The sequence below is a fragment of the Equus caballus genome, chromosome 1 (assembly GCF_041296265.1).
Source record: "Equus caballus isolate H_3958 breed thoroughbred chromosome 1, TB-T2T, whole genome shotgun sequence".
Lineage (NCBI taxonomy): Eukaryota > Metazoa > Chordata > Mammalia > Perissodactyla > Equidae > Equus > Equus caballus.
In genome coordinates, this window is record NC_091684.1 from 110785411 (window position 1) to 110803575 (window position 18165).

General features: G+C 43.9%; 1 long non-coding RNA gene across 2 annotated transcripts; it reads left to right on the forward strand.

The window, feature by feature from the left end:
- Positions 1-1601: 1601 nt before the first annotated feature.
- Positions 1602-17448, forward strand: LOC111775319 (uncharacterized). Of its 2 annotated transcripts, XR_011438802.1 has the most exons (3): positions 1634-2005; positions 4732-4815; positions 15447-17448. It is a non-coding gene; the product is annotated as an uncharacterized lncRNA (long non-coding RNA). The 2 variants fall into 2 exon arrangements; XR_002810874.2 differs by lacking the exon at positions 15447-17448 and having other exon boundaries at positions 1602-2005; positions 4732-6652.
- Positions 17449-18165: the final 717 nt, after the last annotated feature.

The window sequence follows — 18165 nt, forward strand, 5'->3', positions numbered from 1 at the left end:
CCCCTACCTTAGATAAACTTAGCTTGATGTGCCCACAGCTCTCTGATGAAACTTGTGATCACTGGTCATTTATTACAATTATCACTTTACAAGTTATTCCACCTGACAAAAGCAAGGACTCTTCAAAGGCACAGATTTTTCCCTTGTTTATTTTACTCTTCCCTGAATTTATGCCTGGCACATAGCAGGCACTCAGTAAATAACTGATGCGTGAATGAATGAGTGAACAAGGTAATAGCAAAGTGCTCGTGATGTTTTGATGGGCTGTGCCTGGTGGCCATCTGTTACTTATTTGGGACAACATACTTGAGTGCTGTGTGTGTCACATTCACCTCAGCCTGGGACCTTGAACCGGAAGCTTTTGATGGTGTTTACCTCTCTAATACAGGTGCAAAAACTCAATTACATGTGCCCTCTTTAAGGCCCTTAATGTAGGATTGCCAGATTTAACTAATAAAAATACAAGTTGCCTAGTTACATTTGAATTTCCAATAAACAACAAACAATATTTTTAGTGTAACTATGTCCCAAACATTACTTATGCTAAACAAATTATTCATTGTTTATCAGAAATTCAAATTTGACTGAATGTCCTGTGTTTTATCTGGCAGCCCTACATGAAAAGCTAAATTCCCACACCCTGTCTTCCTGCGTTCAGCCCCACAATTCTTCTTAGAGATTTTTATGAACTATGCAATATCATCTTTACAATATAAATAAGCAACCCAAATCTCCCAACTCTGCTTACTACAGGGTTTTTTTACACACATCTAAACACTTTGCTTTCTTCTAAAATTCTTTTATTATATTTTAGCCATCAGAGTTACATTCTAATTTATACTAATTTAGCCTCTTAGCCACTTAACAGAATTGGATCTAAGAGGGAAAATCCAGGTGACTCTTTCCATCTGAATTCCCTGTATATTTTCTTTCTGTCTCAATTCTGCAGTAGTCTTAGGTAAGAGGAGATTATCTCCCGGCACGGTAGGTGGTAGAGCCATTCTAGAAACCCCGCAGAGACTGGGGCTGTAAAATGCCACTTCCCTTCTGAGGAAGTGGGGGAGCCACACTGTCCAGCACTGGCACCTGCACTGGCCAATTCAGCAGCCATTAAGTATTAGAACAGACTATGCTTTCTACAACAAGACTATTTTAAAAGTTAGAAACACCGTCTTATCTGAAAGCGGGGATTTTCAGATTTCAATTTCTTAACACTGGTAAATATCTCATAAGCCAAAAATGCAGGCACCAACTTCAGCTGCACATATCTTTGTTGCAAAGGCACAGTTCCCGTTCCATTAAATCACATTCCCTTGCAGCTTCAAAGTGGATGAGAACTCTACACGACACAGCTTTTTGTTACATGTAATTAGTTTTCCCTGTGGTCCTAGAAAGTAAGATAATGTCACAAGTGTCGTCCCTTTTCTGCCGTCCAAACCTGAAAATCACAAGCTAAACACCATCGTGTGTAAACTTATACAAAACATTTGCTTAGTACTCATGTCATGGCTCTGCTTTCTGAAAAACACAAAAGGGGCCGTCAAAAATTACTGAGAAGTGGTGACTGGAATGTGAGAATTTACAGTGGGAAAAAAAAAAGAGGACATACTAAAGGCAGTTGGAGTGGAAATGTAATGTGACATAATAATATAGACGACAAGCACGGGGAAAATGGCTCAGTCCGGAGTGGAAAATCAATTTGCCAGGGCCATGATAAGACTGGAACATCACTTCCATATTTCCTGAGAATCCATTCTGATACCCACAGTAGTGTCTGCAGCCAGAGCCTGAGAACCGTGGATGGGTATGCCTGATGGCAGTTTACAACGGAAAAGACAGCTATCACCCAGCAAACCATCAGAGGAGGAACAGAGCGAAGGATGATCTTTTATGTTTTGAAATGGACCGAAGAGACATTTAATGTGTCAAGAGCTTCACTTCGAGAAGACCAATATTTCTATTTCATCCACTTGTTTCCAGGATGGCTTCTAGTAAATATTGCTTGGTAAGGGGAATAATTTCAGCGCTACGGAGTGTAGTGAAATATACCCTAGGTGTTTACGTTGCAAAACCAGCTGAATTGTTATTTATTTGTTCTTTTGAAAAGTAAGACAGCAATAAATACTGCTTAACTTGTAGATCATAAAAGCTGCTTCTAACCTGAAGAAAAAATTCTTTAATGACTGAGAAGCAGGAAAAATCTTGTAGATTGTTTATTCTACTGTAAAAACTGATTCATAAAGAGGATAAATTTTCTGATGCATGTTAAACCCAGCCTGCTGCTTCCTAAACACTTCTATCCTGTTGTTTGATAATTTTTAGTATGTCATAATTTGTCAATCTCTCTGTCGAAAATGAGATTTCTTTGCTTCAGAGCCCATTTTTAAACCTGTTGCATAGTCAATGTGACTTTATTCATGAAGTTGCTCCTTCTGCCCCGTTCCTGTGTGTTCAGTATCTTTCTGTATCAGAGTCGAAATTTCAGATTTTTATTTTGCTTTTCTTAACTTGGTTATGAAGAAGCCTATTCCGCTATTATCTGCCTAATTATAGACTCGTGCTGCCCTGGGAATTGACTTCCAACGGAATTTTCTTTCCTTTAAGAAGATTAATTGGACAGCACACTTAGACTTTCCAGTTTACACGGGCGACTGGCGCAAGGGCTTCAAGCAGGAAACGTGCGGGCGCCTTTAAGAGGAACCGTGGTAATTTTCCGCCGCCCCCGCCAGCCCCGCCCACGCGGCGGGCGGCGGGCGGCCGGGCGCTGCGGAGTGCGCCTGCGCGGTGCGTCGCGCGCCTCCCGTTGCCGGGATACCGCCTCCGCCTCCCCCGGCGCCCGAAGCCCTTTTGTTTCCAAGATGGCCTCCGACTCTTCTCTTAATACTCTGGGAACAAAGCCAGTTGAACACCCTTGAGCTTAGGAGAAAGCGGGAGTTGTATGGCTGGCTTTAAGTGTCCAGTGTCAATATTTATTTACTTTTATAACTTCACAAAAATCCTTTCAGTTAGGTTGTTTGGATGGGAGAAAAATCAGGGAATGCCTCGAGGTATGCAGGTCACCGTCTCTCAGCCTTTCCCTGGCGGGGCTTTTGGCTTCAAAGTTAATGCTGATACATTCATTTCTTTTGATAAGAATTCTGGTTTTTCCTGTTAAACTAGCTCAGGAAGAAGTCTTTTGAGATTTAAACTGGACGATGACGCTTAACTATAGACCATATAATTATGTGGAGCTCAATTAGGATATTAGCCCTGGCCGTGTCCGCCCCCCTTTAAACACACCTGTTAATTTTTCTATTTTTCTTTTTCTTGATAGGTTATTTATACCCAGATTAATCTTATGGCTGCATTATAATTATTATAAGATTGTAAATTCCTCTGGGGACAGGAACTATGTTTTATTCATCTTTCTATCCCAGAAGTGTTTCTGCCTATAACAAACCTTCAAATAATATTGCTAAATAACGTAATGCAGGTTAACTATTGACGCTTTTGACTCTGCCGAGCACTGTGCTATGAGGGAGGGAACCCTATTTTATCTCCCGTTTTACAGATAGAGAAACTAAGGCACCAGGAGGTTAAGTAATTGTCTGGGGCGCCACAGCCAGTAAATGGTGGAACCAGGCTTCAAGCCGAGCTTGGGGCGGCGCCGCGTCTGCAAATCCTGCGGGGGGTACGAGTTGCAGCGCTTTCGGGGAGCAGCGTGAAAGTCTGTTTCCGTGAAATGTGTTCCTCTTTCTTGTGAATCGACTTTTCACATTTGTATCAGGGCATTTAGCTACTTACCATCCTCTGAGCTGGAAGACCAAACCTAGCCGACCCTCGTGGCAGGCTTGGGGGGAATATAGTTAAAAAAAAAATCTCCTGTCAACCCAAAAAACCTCTCCACGAAAGCAGAAGGGAAAGAAAACAGCTTTCTTATGGAATAAGCATTAAACCAAAATATGATGTGCATCACAGGCAATCCTCTGAGAGACTGCAAAGACAGACAGAAATTTACCCTTTTACAAAGCTAAGCAGAGACACTCTGTTACATACCTGGTCTCAAGATAAACAATAACTAGTCCTCAAGTAAGAGGACTTGACAGCACTATTTGTCACACATAGTTCGTCCTAAACTGGTAGCTGGTAGCTGGTAATCTATGTTAGCTAGTTAGCTTTATCCAGAGGAAAAATAAAGTTATATTTTTATGACAGGAGGTGGGTTTGCAGCTTGGAACCAGGCACCCAGCGAAGTTAGGCTCCTGCCCTCCCAAGGAAACTGGGATGTAGGAATCCCTGGTGATTACATCTCAAAGAGATGGCTCCCAGGTCACTGAGAAGGACATTCCTGGGCTGTAAAGCTGGCAGGAGGTTTATTTAGCTTTTACAAAGGTTCACATACTTCTCAAAGGGGCAGAGAAGAATTTACAGTCACGAATTTTCTAAAGTAAATGCTGAAAACAAGGGAGGGGAGTCTCTTTGCCTTTCTGTATGAGGGAAATTTATTTATTTATTTAGACTTGTATTTACTGTGACACAGGATACAGAGACTACTCCGGGCAGCTCTTCCAATCCAAAAAAGTCGGCTTACGTTCAGATTGTCACCTCTCTAGTCACCGTTTCACAGACATCATAATGAGCCAAATAGTAGGAAGCCGGGAGAAGTGTATTACCTAATGCTGAGAGTTAAATTTTCTGTTTTGATTCAAATTCTTACTTCCTGGTTTGTTTGAATTTACATATAATTTCTAGCAGATGCTGAGTGAACGTGCGTGCTGCACCAGATCATGAGGACGTGGAAGAAGTGCCGCACGGACAACTGGCTCTGATGTTCTTGTGAGTTCAGTCTTCGCTCTTCCGTCCTCCCTCTTGGTTGCACAGCCCTGGAGATGCCTGACAGGGAGGACCTCTCTCCTCCTCTGACCTCCTACACCTCAAACGCCTACCTTAACTTCTTGAACAAAGGCTCAGGTTGCTTATGGCCTCGGTGCCTTAGCATGTCCTGATAACCTCAACCTGGACCACCTTCCTGCACCGTGTCTGCTTGCTTGGCTCAACTAGCGAGCTCCTTCTGGAATCCTTCTTTGACCCGCCTCCCTTCTCCCTCAGTTGCATCTGGTTTGGTCTCCCCTGGGCTCCCAGACCATTCGGTAATTGCCCCTATTACAGCACGCCCATAGATAGGTGTGTGTAGTCATCTTTAATGTACTAGTGCATAAACTTGAAAGCAAAGATCTTTTTTTTTAATCTTTGTATTCCCAGCACCTCACAGCAGGGTGCTTAAATGAGTGGCTCTGACATCTCAAACTGGTGACCCACAGGCCTAATCCAGCCCGCCAGACTGTTTTGTTTGGCTCTTTTTAAAATTTATTTTTAGAAGTTTCAGGTCACATTTTCAAATCTGGTTTTACATACAAAGCAAGGTCTTTGACTTCTCTTGAAGAATAAGATATGGCCACCCTGCGCCTATTTCTACATGGTGGCAGGTACCTGGTGCAGACATGGGCCACTTGAGATGGGACACGAGCTCTCCACTTCATCACAGCCTGGCCACTCCCTAGCGCCTCCCCATTGAGGCTAAGTATGAGGTGTCATTTATCCTGCGTGTGCGCTGACATTTTTCTTGGAGTGACATATTTCTCAGTACCAAAGGAGAGAAGATGACTAAAATATCTTTCAAGAATAATGGGAGAGAGCTCCTTTCTTGGCAGGAATGAAGAATTGCCTCTGTGTTTATTAGGCACATGAAATGTGTCTGTCTCCCCCTGCTTTGCTTGTTCACGTTATCTTCCTGGAAGATAGAGCTATTTGAGGTTTTGACCCTTTGAGTAGAGACTCAAAAGCTGTTTGAGGAAGGGAGGACGGAAGGAAGGAAAGAAAAACAAGTTCAGCAAATGGTTAAGATACCAAACTTTTTAATCTGACTACTTAAACGACTTCACATATTACCACCTTTAGCCAATCCTTCCATTTCACCCTGAACATCTCTTGTAACGTGTGCTGCGTTTTGGTTTGGTGTGTACATGATACTCAGGTTCCTATAGCAACTACCTTATCAAAATCCAGTGAGATAAGGTCATAAATATGCCCTTTGTCCTTAGTGACTCCACTGGCATAGAATGCACACAACAAAGTTCACTTCATGCAGGCAGTTTTCCAGAGGATTATCCACACCTTATAGATGATAGACAATGTTCCATGGGTAAAACTGAGAACTATTTTGTAAAACTTAGAAACAAGAGGAGATTCTTAGTCCTGTTGCTATCAATGCTTACATATAAAAATGAGCGTCTTGGGCTGGCCTGGTGGCGCAGCGGTAAAGTTTGCACCTTTGGCTTTGGCGACCCGGGGTTCACCGGTTCGGATCCTGGGTGCAGACCTACACACTGCCTGTCAAGCCATGCTGTGGCAGGCATCCCACATATAAAGTAGAGGAAGATGGGCATGGATGTTAGCTCAGGGCCAGTCTTCCTCAGCAAAAAGAAGAGAATTGGTGGCAGATATTAGCTCAAGGCTAAACTCCCTCAAAAAAGATGAACGTCTAAATAAATACTATCTTTCCTCTTTAAATACCAGTGAGATAAGAAATACTGATGCACGTACAGAGTAAGGATATTGATGTTCTGTATCACATAAAATCAACCAAGATAATAAAAACATGTTAAAGAAGTTACAAGTATTGTTCTTAATTCCAGAGATTTGCTTAATAGAGCTTTTGTTTTCAAGGAGGATTTTAAATTATTATTTCCTTCTACATTTTCATAGCTTAGAGTTACATTGTTTGAACACGAATCCTATCTGGTTTAATGGAATAGAGAATCTTTCTGAACACCTTGTGTCTTTTGATGGCATTATTGAGTATGGAATGATAATAGGGAGCCAAGGTAAAGTATTGCTTTCTCTTCCAAACATGCTGTGACATCACGAAATATGATTCAAGTCATCTGTTCCCTTCTCCTTGCCTGAGATTTTAAGGTCCTTAAATTATTGGGGGTTCTTTTTGGGTTTTTTGTTATTGTTGTTGAGGAAGATTAGCCCTGAGCTAACTGCTGCCAATCCTCCTCTTTTTGCTGAGGAAGGCTGGCCCTGAGCTAACATCCGTGCCCATCTTCCTCCACTTTATATGTGGGACGCCTACCACAGCATGGTGTGCCAAGCGGTGCCATGTCCGCAATCCGGGATCCAAACCAGCGAACCCCAGACCGCCGAAGCAGAACATGGCCACTTAACTGCTGCGCCATCAGGCCAGCCCCTAAATTATTGTTTTGCCTGGCCATATTATTCCTTTCCAAATGTGGAGACCTATTAGGGCAGTGGTTTGGGTGGAACCAGTTAGGAAAAGCTTCACAGTAGAATCGGGCATACCCTGTCTGTAAGAACCCCCAGTTTTCCTTTTAGGCCCACTTACAGACAAGTGGAAGGTATGCCCCAGGGGTTCCCAAGGGGAAGGGTGCATCAGAGAATTTTACGTTTGTTAAACTCACGGTGAAAGAGTTCTCTGCACTGGGAGAGAGAACAATCAGCTACGCAAATTGCATTTATTTTGCACTTGAGAAAAGCAGAATGAACCCACCACCCTCTAGAAGGACCTAAAGCAAAGGTGGAGTCCTGAGACCTGTGTGTTGATGAAAAGACTCGGTAGAGACGAGGGGAGATGGCTGTACTGATGACAAAATGGAAATGCCGCCTGTCTCAAAGGCTAGAGGCTGCCCAGAGATTTTAAATCTCATCCTGTTGGAAGACCCAAACCATATTGCATGTAGTAGGGTTGTGTTTATTGTGCTTGTCTCAAGTCACAGTCCTCCAGATATTTCACCAGCTATGCTTGATTGTGGCATTGGAACAAGGACCAAAAATCTTTAGTAGCTAAGGAAGCTCATTGGCAAATAGATTAATTGCACGTGATGGAAAACAGGCTTGTTCAGAGCACTGCACGTTTACTGGTGGTTAGATGTGTGAAGGTGAAGCTTTGATTATTGCCGTGTCTCTCAGCGTGCTGCAATAATTGTGTCCTGTCTACAGAAATGCAGAAATACTTAATCTTTGTGGCTTTTCATTAGCTTCAAAAAGGGCAATGAAAATATTTTGATACCTGACTTTCTTTTAAGGATACTGGCAATTAAAGAAAGATACTCAATTTGCTAAATTATAGCACAGGTTTGAAAGAGAGGGAAATATTTTTTATGTTGATTCTAATTCAGGATCTACATGAGTTTCCATCCATGGGGTAGAGTAGCCCCATATATCACACAAAACCAGCCAAAGCCAAACCCGTCTCCTATTACTGCAGAAATGTAAAGGGTACATGGGCTTAAAATAAAGGCATTGACTGCCTTTTTGTTAGCGCCCTATTTAATCTCCCTATGCCATGAATATCCCCTCTTCTTCAGGGTCAACTCTCCTCATCCTTATTTCAAGTCAGAGTGACTTGGAATCTACTCAGGGCTGTTACTTGGCTTGATGAGAACATTCTGCTGCACGCTAACCTCCTAGATTCAACTTAGAATCTAGACTCTGAATCTACATAGGACTTCTTTCCTTTCCTTTCTATATTTCTTTCTTTTTTCCATATCTTCCTTTTTAAACATTCTCCTTTGAATACCTAAACATGTAGGTAAGTAGAAGGAAGAGGCCATAGAAACAAGAGTTCAAATGTTGTCTGTGACCCACTTGCAGAAAAGTAGTGAAATGTCTGTATGGTCTGGCTCTCAAGCTTTGGTGCTGAGATATACTTATGAAAGGCTAAAGAGGACACAGTCCAGGAAAACCTACAGGCTAGTTTCGCAAGGAGCGTCAATCTTGCTTTTGCAAACAAGGAAGGGTGCCATAGTGGAAAATTGGAGGTGGGGCATGATTATGAATACACTCCTTTAGAAATAAGGGTGTGGAAGTCTCATAGCTGGACTTCAATGCATACATGTCTTAAATTTAACTATGGGAAATGTACAGTCAAAATTTCCATTTCTGCAAATCGAGAGTAACATAAAATCTAGTATTCAGTCAGCCCACAGGTTTAGGCAGACTGGAGGTTTAAGCTAAGTTTGCTTCCTTTCATAGGACTGTCACATAAGCCGTAAATAAAAGGACCCCTGGCTTTAGGCCTCTTTCTGCTTGTAGACAGTAAATTTAAATCCTTTGTCCCCACAGACCAACTCAGAGCAGTAACCTTGGCTACGGTTGCTGCAGAAGAAACGCACTCTCCAGATTTCCAGTTCTATGCTCAGTTTTAGAAAAATGGTTATGTTGAAAGGGAAAAAACCCTTTTACTTTGCCTCAGTTATTGACACCGAGAAGCACTCCTCAGACTGTTCAGAGGGGAAACAATGAGTCATTCATGCTGTCGGCCCAGGTGGTGCATGAATTCCAGACAGAGGCGGCTCAGTTAACCCCTGCAGGCCTCCTCTCCCAGCAGAGCTGAGCAGAGCCCGCAGCACGCCTGCCCCAGGCTGCCGGTGGCCCCCGGTGGCCCCCGGGGGGACAGGGCTGCCGCAGAGCCGGTGCTGGAAAGAAAGGTGAGATCGTTTAACCAAGCCAGTACCTCTGCAGTGCCAGTCCCTGGGGACCTTGGAGCTGTTTGTCACCCTGTGATTGGCTCCAGGAGAGGGGTGGAGAAATGAAAACACTCTGCCCAGGATATATTTAGTTGAAGTGCAGCTGGGGAAGCACTTAAACAAGGGAGCCTTTGTCCTCCTGCTGAAATGTTTTTCTTAACTCCACAAGGGTGCACAACTTAAGTCACGTACTGATTTTTTTCCCCCACCCTAATTTCTTTTCTTTGGGGAATGTTCTTATTCTGAAAGTTTAGAATGATCTGGGGTTTGTTGTATAAGAGGAAACTGAGCAAGTTTGATGCAGAGTTGACACAAAAATTTAAAGCACACGCCCTTGCCGGAAGACACAGTTAAGAAATTCAGATAATTTCCTCACACACCGTGTGCGTTTGCATTCTTGCAATTAATTCTCTGTCAGCTCAAACTGGAAGTTAGGTATTTTCGGATATCTTTACATGGACAAATTTATGGAGTTAAAAACATAATTAAGTTTTATAAGCTGACAGAACCCAGTTTCACTTGAGTTGATTCACATTTTCCAGTAATGAAAGATTGACTTCTGCGCTGATGAGCACAGCTTCTCCTCAACAGCTCACTGACGAGCCATGTAATGGCTCCTGTCCACGTCCTCCTCAGAAGACCACTGAGAACTGCCACCTTGCCACAAGGCTTTACAGCCATCATGTAAATGCTCATATTAGGGGCACGTTGTCTACCATTGGGAAATAGCACAGGAAATATTTTACTTGAAAATCCCGTTTGTGGTTACGAAGCAAGAGCAAAAACTTCTGGACGAGAAAGTCCATGGTTTTGGTAATACTATAGAACCAGGCTGTATTACTTGGGGTTCTCTGGAGAAACGGAACCAGTAAGAGAGAGAGATTTATTTTAAGGAATTGGCTTGTGATTATGGAGGCTGGCAAATCCAAAATCAGCAAAGTGAACTGCCAGGCCAGAGAATCCAGAATGCCAAGGTTGCAGGTCCACTCTGAAGGCCGTGTCTGGCAGAATTCCCTCTTGCCCAGGGGAGGTCAGTCTTTGTTCTGTTCAGTCCTTCAGCTGATTGGATGAGGTCCACCCAGATTATGGAGAGCAATCTGCTTTACTCAAAGTTTACCGATTTAAATGTTAACCTCATCCGAAAATGCTCTGGCAGAAACATTCAGAATTACATTAGACCATATATCTGGGCACTGTGGCCCAGCCAGGTTGATGCATAAAGTAAACCGTCACACAGGCTAACACACCCATTTTGAAAAATGCGCTTGTTAAATTACAAGGTTGCTTCCCAGGTTGCAGCTGTTATAAGGGTATAAAAATGGCTAAGACATGATCCCTGCTTTCAGGGATCTCTCTCTCTCTATCTCTATCTCTTTCTCCCTTGGGAGGCTTGCCTGGGACCCCAGGCACAGTGTTGTCAGGTAGCCCATGACGTGTGGAAAAGCCATGTGTGGGTATTCCAAACAATGGTCCCCAGCCAACACCAGCGTCATCTAGACGTGTCAATGAATCAGCCCTCGGGTGATCTCATCTCAGCCTTCGATCTTCCAGCTGGGCCCAGGCCTGGTGGAGCAAACTGCGTTCTGTCTCAATTTCTGACCCACAGATACCATGAGAGTTAAAAAAAAAAAAAAGATTAATGCTATTTTAAGCCACTAAATTTGGGGGTAATTTATTACATAGCAATAGGTCACTAACCTAGTAAGATTATGGTTCACTTTATAAGAAACTACGACACTGTTTTCCAAAGTGCTTTTACCGTTCTGCAGTCCTACCAACAGCGTATGAGGGACGGTTCCAGATGCTGCATCCTTGCTAACACTTGCTATCCATCGTCGGGTCTTTCAAAGTTTAGCCCTTCCAGTGGGCGTGGGGTTGTTTCTCATCGTGGTGTTAATTTGCATTTTCCTGATGACGCCACACCTACTTTTAATCAGAAATATTGTTACCCAACTTAGAAACCAAGCTTATTCACCATGATATTTCATAGTCACATGTCGTAACACCAGCTCATGCCTGCCTCTGGTACTAGAGCTTATGCTTACATTTCCAATTTGTTTTAAATATAATTGCTTCCATATAGCTAATAATTATCCACATTGGGATATCTCAAGTTAGTTTGCGAGCCCCTGGAAGAGTAAGGAATAAAAGCTCACAGATGTGGGACCCCTGATCCGAACTATGCCGTCACCTGTTGTGGTGGGATACTATTGGTATTAATATTATTACCGTTTATGAGAAATGCTATGTGCCAGGCATCTTACCTTTTGGAGCTCACTTAGCACAACACTGCTACAAAGTGCGCAGTATTATCCTCATGTTCTTCCCAAGGAAGAGGAAATTTAGAGAGCTCAAGAAACTTGGCATGTCCACACAGCTGAATTTGAACCCAATATCATTTGATTTGACCCAAAACAGGTTTTTCCTCACTTCTTTCTAATTGTATGGCAGAATGTAAGAAAACATTTTGGCCTAAAGGAAAGAGTAGAAACTATTCTCGACTGGGAGTGACAGATGGGTTTTACTCCTGGCTCTGTTGCTAATCACTAGTCCCCTTTTGGGCAAGTCCTTCTCTGGACCACAGTTCCTCGTTATTAAAAATAAAAAGCTTGGGTTAAGACCTTACCCAGCTCAAAAATCACTATGTCATAGGCACTATTCTAAGCATTTTAAAGTGTTAATTTATTTATATCTCATAAATCACTATGATATAGGTACTATTGTTATTATGCCCATTTTACAAATGAATAAACTGAAGCACAGAGATTAAATAACTTTCCAAAGTTACAAAACTAGTAAATGGTACAGCTGTGATTTAAAACCAGGCAAGTCCAGCTCCAGAGTCCATGATCTTACTAAGCTAGGCAACAGTTATTGAAAGCTTAATTTTAACAATGACCTTATCATAACATTGGTAGCATTATTCTCTCTCCATCCCCTCCCTCCCTCCTACTTTTTGAATGACAAAAACTGAAGCTTAGAAAATTTATCATGTCCCGAGTCCCACAGTCAATGGGGGAGCCAGGATGGGAAGCCCAGGCAGCTTGTCATCAAAGTCTAGGGTCAAGTGTCCTCAGGAGTCAGAGCCATAGAGAGTGTGAGAGCCCACAGTTCACTAACCCCCAGGGAATCTGCCAAAGGCCCACCTGGGAACGCTCCCACTGGCCCAACATGGCCACACCTTCTACTGCAAACTCCAACCTGGCTGCATTTTCCCCTTTCTTTTCCTCCCCTGCAATTGCCTGGAAATCAGAAATTAGAGCTGCAGATGCCCAAGGGAGCTTGCCCTGGGGCACTGGTGGAGGCAGGGCTCCCAGAATAGTTACTGCTGCAGGCTGGAGGGGTCTCCCCGGCACGTCCTCACTGAGATGTGAGCGGCTCTGCATCCCTCCAGGCCGATGTGGCATGAATGACCTGGGACTCACCTGTCAGTCAGAAAAGGAAGCTTGGGCAGCCTGAACACTGTAGTTCTGGTGGTATTGTGTTGAGAATCTGGTTTTGTTTCCACCTTTTCTAGGTAAGTAATTTTTTTTTAGTGGAAAATATGCACATGTTTAAAAGTCAGATAACACAAAAAGCATATTATATCTAGCGAATATGATTCTTCATCTTACCTCCATCCCCTGAGACAACCTCTTTCTTGTACATCCAGCCAAAGATATTCTTGCATATTTAACCATAGAGATATATATTTTTAACCACACAAATGGGCACATGCTATACTCACTGTTCTGTACAGTATCTTCCTTTTTATTTCTGATTAACAGTGTAGCTTGGGAATTATTCCTTGTCGATATCTAAAGCACTCTCTTGCTTTTTAAAGATTTTTTTAAATTTATTTTATTTTTTAATTTTTCCTTTTTCTCCCCAAAGCCCCCTGGTACATAGTTGTGTATTTTTAGTTGTGAGTCCTTCTAGTTGTGGCATATGGGATGCTACCTCAGCATGGCTTGATGAGTGGTGTCATGTCCATGCCCAGGACCCGAACCAGCGAAACCATGGGCCCCTGAAGTGGAGCACACGAACTTAGCCACTCGGCCACCGGGCCAGCCTCCAACTCTCTTGCATTTTAAAAGGGGCTGTAGGGGCTGGCCCAGTGGTGTAGTGGTTAGGTTCATGCACTCTGCTTCAGTGGCCCAGGGTTCTTGGGTTCGGATCCTGGGCACAGACCTACACACCGCTCATCAAGCCAAGCTGTGGCAGCATCCCACATACAAAAGAGAGGAAGATTGGCACAGATGTTAGCTCAGGGACAATCTTCCTCAAACAAAAAGAGGGAGATTGGCAACAGAGGTTAGCTCAGGGACAATCTTCCTCACCGAAAAAAGAAGAAAGAAAGAAAGAAAGAAAGGGAGGGAGGGAGGAAAGAAGGAAGGAAGGAAGAAAGAAAGAAAGAAAGAAAAAAACCTTTAAAATAAATAAATAAAAAGTAAAAGGGGCTGTATATTTCTGTTGTACGGCTGTGTCATAGTTTATCTAGCCAGCTCTCTGTGATGACTATTTAGGCTGTTTCTAACCAGAAGCTCCAACAAGCCAGGGTAGTGAATCTGCCCGTTTTTGTTGCACTGCGGTGCAGGCCCCTCTGATACGTCACATGTGCAGGGGAGGGAGCAGAGTTTATGGCATGCCCTCCCCCAGCCACCAAGGCCTATATTAGTGCTGGAGTTTCCTCCATAGGGCTGTAGTCAGAAGAGACTTCATGTGGCTACATGGAGGTACAGCTCAGAAAAAGCATCCAGACGCCCCCTCCACTGATCAGTGGTCTGGTAGCTGCAGCAATGAAAACACACTGTGAGCTTTTCCAAATATGCCTGGCTAAGTACGCCACTGTCATCTTTTCCAGCACGGCCCTCAGTCCCAGGGACTGGGCTGGTTATGTGACTCACGCAGCTGGAGGCACTGCTTATAAATCCAGGGCAATGTGGACCAACAGATAGGGGACGAATGGGATGGAGTTCTCTGAAGGCTACCTAACTGTGCCTGTTTCTCTTCTGAAAAGACCTGGGCAGCTTAAGGCAGCTCAGTTTTCGCATTCTCTTCCCTGAGATCAAAGCTTTTGGTGAAGCTAGTGGTTCCTCCTAGAACAGCCGACAGCTGAATGTCTGCCTCTGCCCGGCTTTGTCTGAAGATGCTTCGCTTGACTGCCAGCCCCCCCGTGAGCCCCTCAGTGTTTCCCCTCCTGAAAGAGACACCAGCACTGAGAAGCCCCACCCCCACCCCACCCCAAGTGCATTCTACCAGGACACAGGAGAGACCTTTTTCATATCGAGGCCGCTGTCCTAGCCCTCCTCATGACAAAAATTAGTTGAAAGTGACAAATATAAAGCTATTGGTTCCTGCTACACAACATTTTATACTGAAAATTCCCAAACAGACAGAAAAGTTGCAAGAATTATGCGGTGAACACCCATCTATCTGCCACTTGGATTTTACCATTAACATTTTGCTAGATCTGCTTTCCTCGTAGTATGTTCTTCCATCTCTCCAAGCCACTGATGTTTGAGGCTTTTTGAAAGCCTAGCTTAAATATTCAATTCATTTGCTTTTAAAACTTCGGAACAGGAAACTTAATGCATTGTTTAATGAACATAGAATAATTTAGTTCCATTCCAAATTAGGCTAGTAGGGAGGGAAGAGAGAAGGAAGCTTCCAGGAAAATGGACAGGGAGAATGTGGCAGCGGGAAGGCAAAGACGCGATGAGAGATGAGAAGACAGAGGTGAGGAGGGAGGCGTATGAAGACTCAGGAAAAGAGTCTCGGGGTTTGCAGATGAGAGCGGGTCACGTCATTGGCATGGGCATTCGTTGAGAGCTGGGGTCTAGAGGTTTTGTACCCCAGTGGCAGTGTGTAGTTAAGGATGCTGCTGGGGCCCAGACCACCTCCTGGGACTGAGCACGGCCTGTTGACTTCCCCCAGCTGCGGTCAGGACAGCCATCCCAGGACAGTGGAGCGTGGTGTCATCATGCCTCACAGACTTCCTGGCCGGGGGGTCCAGCTCCACAGACAGCTGTCGAATGGAGATCTGGGATCGGAACTAGACTCCAGCTTTTTTTTGAGGAAGATTAGCCCTGAGCTAACATCTGCTACCAATCTTCCTCTTTTTGCTGAGGAAGCCTGGCCCTGAACTAACGTCTGTGCCCATCTTCCTCTACTTTATATGTGGGACGCCTGCCACAGCATGGCTTGCCAAGTGGTGCCATGTCCACACCTGGAATCCGAACTGGCGAACCCCGGGCCACCGAAGTGGAACGTGCAAACTTAACTGCTGCGCCACCAGGCTGGCCCAGACTACAGGTTTGAACGCCACCCGTTATTTACTGCGGGCACACAAGATCTTGGATGGTTACTCACCCTCTCTGAGCTACTGTATTCTCATCTGTAAAATGGGCATATTAAGAATATAGTCCTCATGGGGTTGTTGGGCAAGTCAACTGAAAGAAATGCATCCATGCAATAATGGGTGATATGTATTGAATGCCACCTGTCTGCCAATCAATGGGCTAAACCTTATGCACCTATCTCATTCCATCCTCAACAGCCCAAGGAGGTGGACGTTCTTATCGGCCTCCTTTTAGAGATGTGGAAACTGAAACTCAGGGGGGCAAAATCGCTTTTGCAGGTGGCCCAGCTGCTAATGTGGAGCCAGGCCAGGCTCCCCTGCCTGCAGGGCCCACATGCTGTGCTGCCCTCAGCACCGTGCCTGGTACTAACCTTATAAAATGTGACTGAACAGGCCTGCTGCAGAGGGTTCTTGCAAGGTCAAAGTGAGACAACCCCTGTGAAATTGCTGATACCCACCAGGTCCTTAAAAATATTTGTTGAATGACTGAATGAATGTTGGTGAGCTCATCAAATACTTGTCAGATTCTTCAGCTGCTTTCTCTAATCATTAACTCTAGAAGTTTCTTTCTGATAGGGATAACTATGATGAAAAATCTCCCTAATCCTGCGCTATGCAAACATTAGGTCTAACAAACGAATTACAAGGGAGTTTGATCTTCTTTGCATTCTGACCTCCTTTATGTTATAGCAACATTGAACCCATTGTATTTTTTGCCTGCAGTCAAAAAACAGGACAGCAGATCATAAATGCCAGGGTCTCAGCAAGCCCTTCCTTCTCCTGCCTGCCCCAATCTGGGTGCCAGGGGAAACCCGATACCCAGGGCTGCCCCAGAGAACAGAGCTGGGGCCTCTTCACCCTCTGTGCCCTTGTTAAGGCTGCTCCATGGACTGGTTGCAATTGGCATGCTTTGCATGGTGGTTTTCCACCTTTCGTGATTGACTTCCCTTTCAAAACTTGTAAAATAGTAACCCTATGAATTTATTCCTATGTGCGATGAAGAAGATACGTAGCATAAAGCAAGATCATATATGGAAAAGTACTTTAAAACTTTCTTTAAAGTTTCTGAACAAATGCATGATTTTAAAAATCAGTTTAATAGCCAAAAGGTGGAAGCAACGCAAGGGTCCATCAGCAGATGAACGGATAAGCAAGATGTGGTACACACATAGAATGGAATATTATTCAGCCTTAAAAAGGAAGGAAATTCTGACACAGGCTACAGCATGGATGAATCTTGAGGACATTTTGCTAAGTGAAACAAGCCAGTCACAAAAGGACAAATACTGTATGATTCCACTTACACGAGGTCCCTGGAGTTTTCATTCTTAGAGTCAGAAAGCAGAATGCTGGTTGCCAGGGGCTGGAGGGAGAGGGAAGGAGGAGTTAGTGTTTAATGGGTACAGAGTTTCAGTGCTGCAGGATGTTCTGGAGATGGATGGTGGTGACGGCTGCACTGAACTGTGCATTAAAAACTGGTTATGACGGTAAATTTTGTGTTATGTGTATATTTTTGTGTTATGTGTATTTTTACTACAATTAAAAAGAATTAATAAAAAAATCAGTTCATTTGCTTTATCATGGTGATTTTGTCTCATTTCTACCTTAGCCAGTTAGAAGGACACTGTATTTTTCACTTTTAATGAGATCCGGGGACAGCAGCTAGGAAAGAGGCATGCCACGACAAGGACGAAGTATGGGGCTGGAAGCCGGAAGTTAGGGCCCTGTAACGAAGTGGTGGTCCAAAGCTGATTTCAGGAGAGTCCCTGATCACCCTTACCTGGGGTGAAAGGACGCAGTAGTTCTGGGGACTCAGTGAAAGATGCTTAATTGAGGAGTCTGAGGACTGAAGAGGGTTTGGAATGATAGTAGGCACCTGGGAGAGTTCAGGACCGTAGTACTGTCCTCTGTGAGCTGAGGGGTTTGACACTGAGTTGGAGCCTGTGTCCTGGTTCCGTCTAGCTCTAACGTGGTGTCAGCACCAACGAGAAATAACTCAGCCCGTAAAGCTCTGCGTTTAGACAAGAACACAGTACGCCAATTCATCAATTCCAAGGGATACATGAAGTGTTGAGAGAGTCAGAGCAGAAGATTCCAAATTAAGTGTTTCCAATTCACCTCTGTCGTACACACTCACGCTGTGTTACCATTCTCTTTTTTGGCGATGATGATCTAAAATAGCAAGTCCCTAATGTTTCATTTTTGTACCACGGAAATCTCTTCTTAGCTTTTTATTTCCAGGATGAGCTAATTTTTTTTTTAACATTGGCCAAGTCCTTCAGCGTGCCATCATGA